The sequence below is a fragment of the Macaca thibetana genome, chromosome 18 (genome assembly GCF_024542745.1).
Source record: "Macaca thibetana thibetana isolate TM-01 chromosome 18, ASM2454274v1, whole genome shotgun sequence".
NCBI classification, from domain to species: domain Eukaryota; kingdom Metazoa; phylum Chordata; class Mammalia; order Primates; family Cercopithecidae; genus Macaca; species Macaca thibetana.
This window is the reverse complement of record NC_065595.1, coordinates 24,049,322-24,057,237: the sequence shown is the minus strand read 5'-3', so window position 1 is coordinate 24,057,237 and position 7,916 is coordinate 24,049,322. Positions and strand designations below refer to the sequence as shown.

At 43.2% G+C, this 7,916-nt stretch overlaps 1 long non-coding RNA gene across 1 annotated transcript; it reads left to right on the top strand.

Annotated features, from left to right (window-relative positions):
* Window positions 1-209: 209 nt before the first annotated feature.
* LOC126941015 (uncharacterized) lies at window positions 210-4,811 on the top strand. Its single transcript, XR_007721048.1, has 2 exons — window positions 210-317; window positions 4,462-4,811. It is a non-coding gene; the product is annotated as an uncharacterized LOC126941015 (long non-coding RNA).
* The last annotated feature ends 3,105 nt before the right edge of the window (window positions 4,812-7,916 follow it).

The following is a 7,916-nucleotide window of genomic DNA, read 5'->3' as shown; positions in this document are numbered from 1 at the left end:
TAAAAATAAAGCTATATTCTACACTTCAAGGAAAGAAATAAGTAATAAACAAAATAAATAATACTTAATATATCAAGTTATTATAAAATGCTAAAAAGAAATAAGGCCAGGTAAGGCCATAGAGAATGATAGATTAATGGAAAAATGCTTTATTGGATGTGGTAACCAGGGAAGGCCTTTATCATAAGATAACATTTAAGCAGGGAACTGAACAAAGTTAAGGAAACAGCCACATGGACATGTGGTGGAAGATCGTTTGAAGGAGGGGAAGAGCAAGTTAAAGGTCCTGAGGCAAGAGCATACTGGGCATGTTCAAGGTTGGTCATGAAAGCCACTACAGTGGGAGTGCAGGGGATGAGAGGGAAGGGAGTGGGAGGTAAGATCAGAGGAATGGTGATAGGTCAGATCATAAGCTTAGATCACAAATTTGGATCTGCATGATTTGGGAAGCCGCTGAAGAATTTCTAGCAGAAAGATTATAGGATTTCATTTAGATTTTCAAGGAAGCCATCTGGCTACTATGTTGGGAACAAATTTAGGTGGCACAAGTGTGGAAACTGAGAGACCAGCTAGGAGGTGACTACAATATTCCAGATGGGACAGGCTCAGACTGAGGAATTAGCTGGGAAGGAGAGAAAAATAGTCACATTCCAGTGGGAATGTGAGATTTACATATGGAGTGTAAGAAAAAGAGTCACAGTTACTTGATAGTCTGGGACCTGAGCATCCAGAATTATATTGATATGAAGTCAACACTGGGAGGAGCAATTTGGGGGTGGAGATCAGAGTTCAGTTTTGGGCAGGTTCAGGATGCAGATCTCAACTGAGGGGAGGCCAAACAGGCAGCTGCATTCTAGAGTTCAAGGAGTAGGTCCAGACCAGATCAGCAACTATGACCGTCACTAGTATACAGATGACATTTAAGGCCGTGTACTAGGTGGGATCTCCCAGGGTGGGATTTTAGACAGAAGAGAAAACAGGGTGGACCTTGATCTCTGGAGTACTCTGATGTTTGGAGGTCATGAGTCTGAGAAGAAGCTAGCAAAGGAGACAGAGCGGTTACTGTGGCAGAAGGAAAAGAGAAGAATGTTGAAATAAAGAAGTGTCCAAGGAGGAGAGACTGTTGAGTACAGCCTGTCAGTGGAGTGGGAGGAGGAAGAAGAATTGGCTGTTGGCCCTGGAATGTGGGAGCCATTGGTGCCTGGAGAGGTCAGAGTCCCCTGGGCCTTACCATGGTGGCTCACAGGAGAAAGAAGAGGGGGAAAAAGTTTTGAGAGTAAGTGAATGTTGATAGAGATAACTTTGAGCTTTACTCTTTAGTTCAGTAAGATGGGTTCCTTGGGAGGACAGAACAACATGAAGAAACCATCTTCTCTTCCTCCCTGAAAAGGGCCTGCTCTGAACAATTGTGTTCAGGGAATACAAGTCCCTCAGCTTCTGCAGCAACAGGAAATGGGCTCTGTCCGAGCCACTGGACTCCGCTGACGTGCTGAACAAGTGGAACTCATCTTTTTGAAATCAATGCCTTGGGTACGTCCTGTTCCCAGCTCCTTCTCCAGCACCCGCAACCCGTCGACTGACATTTCAGAAACACAGCCCAAGCTAAAATGGGCAGCCTGTCCATGGAAGAGATGGGACAGAGGGAGACTGTGTCCTGTTCACACAGTTTGGTGGAAAGTGAAGACTGAAGGGGCTAGTAAGTAGCATAACTAATAAAGTTCCTATTTATCTAAACCCACATTCCACAGAGCTTCAAAGATCTTAGAGACATGAGCTCATTCCTTCGTCTCACTCCAAGGTAGTGAGTCAGGTTCCTTGAGTTCTATTTTACGTATGAATAAAATAATGTGATGAATCAAGAATCCTGGCAACCTCAGGACCATGGATTTTTCAGCATTTTCAGAGCACTCTCTGTGGCTGAGAAGCTCATGAGGGCATAGGAATCCCATTAGTGTATGTTTGAATGGGGGAGACAAGATAAGAATGTTTAACCAAGCAATCTAAGTCCAAATATGGAAATGGGAGACCGGATTGAGCTTTTCATAATGGGTCAGTACTGGGTTTTGTGAGGACTTAGCCCCTTGGCCTCCCATTCTGACTCCACCTGGGGCAATTTAATTTCTCTCTGCTTCAGCTTCTTTCACTGGACAACGGAGATCAAAATAGAAAGAACCACCTGAGGATACGGTGACATAGTACACATAGGAGACTCAGAGTAGAGCTTGGTGCAGGGATGGGCATGGTGGCTTACGCGTATAGTCCCAGCACTTTGGGAGGCTGAGGTGGGTGGATTGCTTGAGACCAGCCTAGCCAACATGGTGAAATCCTGTATCTACTGAAAATACAAAAATTTGCCAGGTGTGGTGGTGCATGCCTGTAGTCCCAGCTACTTGGGAGGCTGAGGCAGGAGAATCGCTTGAACCCGGGAGGTGGAGGTTGCAGTGAGCAGAGATCATGCCACCACACTCCAGCCTGGGTGACAGAGTGAGACCCTCGTTAAAGATATTTGTTAAAATACTTTTATTATTCTTTATAAATATTGTTATTATTATTTAAAGAGGATAAGAGAATATCAGTAAAAGAATGAAAACGTTCCTGGCTTATTCAAGCTAGGGAAGAAAAGAATTTTATCTAGAAATTTGGTAACACCAAATAGAAAACTGTTGCTTTAGTTATGGTAACTCTAGCTACTTTAAGAAGTAAAGCCCAAAATTTCAGTGGCTTAACACACTAGATGATGATTTCTTGATCACGTAGTAGCACTGGGCAGGTGACCAGATTGACAGCCCTCTTCCACATAGTGGTTCAGGGACCCAGCCTGGTGCCATTTTCAGTGTGAAGCTTTCAAGGCAACTCTGGATGTCATTTCTATTGCAGAAGGGAGAAAATGCATGGAGGAGCATGAGTAGAGTAGGCATATGTGAGGGAGAAAGCTAATATACATCAAGCCTAGAAATGAAACATTATTTCCTCTTTCGTTCCATTGAGTAGAATTCTCTTGGAATGCGTATCTCAACCAAGGGGGATAGATATCAAATAAGCTGTTGAATATAAGAGTCTAGGATCCAGAGAATAGGTACAGACTAGAGCTGCAAATGAGAGAGCAAAACCCTGCCAACAGGAGGTGGGATGCTAGAAAATATAAACCCTGAGTCAGCAGCCACTTCCCAGCCACATGTCTATGCCGTGGAAACAGAAGTGCAAGTGTTAAGATCCCACACATTCTGGGTGTACCTAATCATGTAGATCAGAGGAAGGTAGGTTTTTTGGTAAGAAAATTCTTTATTGGCACCCCTTCTTGGTCTTTTGGCTAAGATCAAGTAGAGAAAATTCCTTTTTGGGGTTCTTGGATATGAAAATTAGGGCTTCAACCTGATATGGATTGGCACTTAAATCAAAGTTAATTTGCAAAACAAAGTAATAAGGAAGTAGCTTCTTGCACTGGCCAACTGAGGCAAAAGGGAGTTGGGGGCCTGGGAGTGGGGAGAGATGGAGAGAGAGCTGATGAGACTGAAGCAGGGCAGCTCTGGTGGCCTACTGAAAATAATGGCCTTCGGAGCTTGTGAATGGAAGGGACAGTCTAGGGACTTCACGCTGCTGACTTGTAGTGGCTGTGCTCTTCTCACACAGTAGTCTTTCTCTCTCCTCCCCAAGGGTAAATCTGGGCCCCGGGTGGCCTGGCCTTTGTATAATTTGGGAGGCCCTCTGTAAGAAAAGAGTACAAAATTGCAAATATTAAATTTAGTCACAAAAGTGAATATTTATTTAGAGTGAGAAAAAGAATCACAACAAATTACACATTTTAAAAGTGACAGATTCCACAGACAAATTCCACATCATGAAATCCAGACAAATGACACAATATTTGTATTAAGTAATGGACTGAATCACTTCTATATTACGTTTTTTTCTACATCATTTGGCTCATCCACCTCAATTTCCATTTCTAGGGTTTTATAATACAATTTTTATAGAGAGAATTAAAGGATAATTTAATCATTCCTCTAGGATAATTGATTAAAATGCATTTTTATTGTTGGTAATTTTAAAACGTTTTTGTCAGATTCACAACTAGTTATTGAAAACATCATGTATAGTTTTAGGATCATTTTCAAATTTAGAAAAATTTTCACCAAGTTTCTTGTATGAGCTGTTTTCGACATAATTCCTGTCTGTAGAACTACTACATGCTTATTCCCTACAAGCACAAGGATTGTATTATCGTCTATTCTGCACAAAACCCATTGAGAAAAGAAAAAAAAATTACAGTGCATTTATAATTGTAGGTGCTGAAAAATTGAGTACAGTTCTGACAGATCACTTCTGTTTTAATCAGTCATCAGTGAGAACTGAATCCTCCACTTCCAATTACACACATCTGGTCATTCAAAGATATCACACAAACTAGCTTCTGGCTTCGTACTCTTTATTGTTTTTCTTTTGTTGACCATATCCTTGCAGCATCGGGTGCTATGGGATACCTGCATTTCACAGTACAACCTCGAACTCTCCCTCCCTCCGTGAGCAATAGGAGAACTCCTGGGAGCCAGTCTAACACTAGGACTTCCAGCAATCTTCAAACTAAATCCAGAGGTCCCTGTGAACTACATACACTAAATTCCTCCAAATACAAACCAAGCTTCCCACCCCAACTCCCTTTAGCTGAAAGGGTGCTCACAGGTACTCCAACACCTCCTCAAGTGTGTTGGAAGTGGGCCAAGTGGAAAGGGTCAATAAACTTCATCAATTGCTAAGAAGATATCATATTGTAATGTTATTAATAATTCAATTATTAAAATGTATTAGTGTTATTTCATTTAAAATATGACTATGGGTGGGGCACAGTGGCTCATACCTGTAATCCCAACACTTCGGGAGGCCGAGGCAGGCGGATCACGAGGTCAGGAGATCAAGACCATCCTGGCTAACACAGGTGAAACCCTGTCTCTACTGAAAAAACAAAAAATTAGCCAGGCGCGGTGGCGGGCGCCTGTAGTCCCAGTTACTTGGGAGGCTGAGGCAGGAGAATGGCATGAACCTGGGAGGCAGAGCTTGCAGTGAGCTGAGATCGTGCCACTGCACTCCAGCCTGGGTGACAGAGCAAGACTCCGTCTCTAACAACAACAACAACAAAAATATGACTATGGGTGTATCTTGCCTTGACAGAGCTAAGCAGGTGAGGGGTCCCCAGAGCACAAGCGTCATTGGCTTCCTGGTAAATCACTTCTGGTTAACTCCACACTCTCAAACGAAGGGGCATTCAACACACAGCTTTAGTTAGCACTTTCTCGTTGTGTTAGTTCCCCAGGGCTGCTGTAATAAGTTACCATAAACTGGGGGGCTTAAAATGACAGAAATCAGTTCTTATTGTTTTGCAAGCTAGGGTACGGCTCCTTTTGATGACTCTAGGGAAGAATCCTGGCTTGACTCTTCCAGCTTCTGGTGGCTCCTGGCAATCACTGGCATTCCTGGGTTTGTAGCTGCCTCACTGCAATCTCTGCCTTTGCCTTCATATGGCCTCCTTCTCTGTGTTTCCGTGTGTCCTATGCTGTCTTATTTAAGGAAACCCAGAGTGAATTTAGGCTCACCCTAATCCAGTATGATCTCATCTCAATCCTTACCTTAATTACACCTGTAGAGATGCTATTTCCAAATAGTGTCAAATTCTGAGGTTTGGGGTGTACACAATTTTTTTTGCGGGGGGGGGTGCATTATTCAATCTATTCTAGCTGGGAAGTGAGATGGGAGAAGTGACCTCGGTGGCAGGCTAGGGAAAGTCAAAGCTGCACACACAGAAGGGAACACTCCCAGAGATCAAAACTGAGGATTGAGGCCCAGAAGCGACCCTAGAGCATTAAGCACACCTTACAAGTCTTGGGCATGGTGCTGAACTTCCCAGTCACTGGCAGGGGTATTGACATTGAAGCCTGGAGGACTTTATAGCCTATGGGTGACTGGCACCCTGGGCTACTATTCAGTTGCATGGGTGTGTATGTTACAAGTCCTATCTGAAATCTGGATCTGTCCACACTTATCACATCTTTTCTGTTGAACCAGATCAACTTGCCACCTCCAGAATTTACAGACATGATTAACAAGACCTTTTGTACATCTGAACAAGCTGCACAAGAGACCATCGTCTTTGCTTAGGCCTGTCTGGTCTTGGGTCCATTCTTCTCCTGTCTTCTAGGGAGGGGTGGGAAGGCTGATCTTTAAAGACTTGGTGATGTGTTTAGGCTTTGTGTTCCCACCCAAATCTCATCTTGAATTGTAATCCCCATAATCCCCACGTGACAAGGGAGGTAACTGAACAATAGGGATGGTTTCTCCCATGCTGTACTTGTGATAGTGAGTGAGTTCTCCCAAGATCTGATGGTTTCATAAGGGGTTCTTCTCCCTTTGCCCAGCACTTCTCCTTCCTGCCACCTTGGGAAGAAGGTGTCTTGCTTCCCCCTCACCTTCTTCCATGATTGTAAGTTTCCTGAGGCCTCTCCAGCCATGCTGAACTGTAGTCAATTAAACCTCTTTACTCAGTCTTGAGCAGTTCTTTATAGCAGTATGAAAACGGACTCTATATCCAGGCTCCATGTCAGAGAGCTCCCAGCTTCCAGTGGGAAGCGCTGGTGGGGAATTATAAGGTGGGAGGGAGAAAGGGAGAAGTCAGAAGTCAGAGTATGTCCCTACCACTCCCCAACTTCCTGTAGTGACTCTGATCACAGATGGATCTCCTTCTTGACCCCAGGTCCACAGACAGGCCTATCTGGTCAAGCTCCACTGATAGGTCCAGCCCCTGGGCTCTTTTCTCCTCTAGCCATGGGGTGGTAGGGGTTTCCTGCTGTTGTTAATCACTCATTCCCCACCAGCACTCCTGGGCTCTTCTGTCACTCCAGTAACCAATTCTCAGCATTAAAATCCCTCAAATTTTATTTATTTATTTATTTATTTATTTATTTATTTATTTATTTATTTATTTTTGAGATGGAGTCTCACTCTGTAACCCAGGCTGGAGGGCAGTGGCGTGATCTCTGCTCACTGCAAGCTCCGCCTCCCATGTTCTTGCCATTCTCCTGCCTCAGCCTCCCGATTAGCTGGGACTACAGGTGCCCACCACCACGCCCAGCTAATTTTTTTGTATTTTTAGTACAGACAAGGTTTCACCATGTTAGCCAGGATGGTCTCAATCTCCTGACCTTGTGATCCGCCTGCTTTGGCATCCCAAAGTGCTGGGTAAAATCCCTCAGTTGCACTGACATTGGATCCTGTTTCCCTGGCTGAAGCCTAACTAATAGAACTACAAATGTTAAAAGAGAGAATGAAATTTTAATCAATATAAATCATTTTATGGGTTACATTAATAAACAGTTTAAGTCAGTATATTAGTTTATGTTGACAGATATATACTAACAAATATATACATACATGTATGTATATATGTATGCATAGATGCATGCATGCCTGCATGTATCTATGTATACATGCATGTATGTATGCCTTTGAAGAAAAAAAGGAGGAAGCAGGTTAACTACCAATGAGAAATAACTGCTGATTTCACTTTTGAGAACTCAGTAACTTGTCATATTGATTTCATAAAGGTTAACAATTATGATTTATGAAGAAAACACTTGATTGCTAATCAATCATCCACCATAAAGGATGGTGGCTGATTGGGACTGTGCAGGTCAATGTAGCACCAAGAGCATCCTTTTTGTGACAAGTGACCATGGGGCTGGGTGCTAAAGGTGGAGTTAGTCAGAGTTACTCCGAGGTAAAAACTCAGGGCTTTTAAGTACCAAATTCTTCTTTTCATGTATCATCAAAATATACTGCAGTTGAAAAAATTTCCTCTCATTGACTCTTGTGTGTCACATCTTGGTCTAGTTGTCACTCCTCAGTAAACTGCTATTCCGCATACTTAT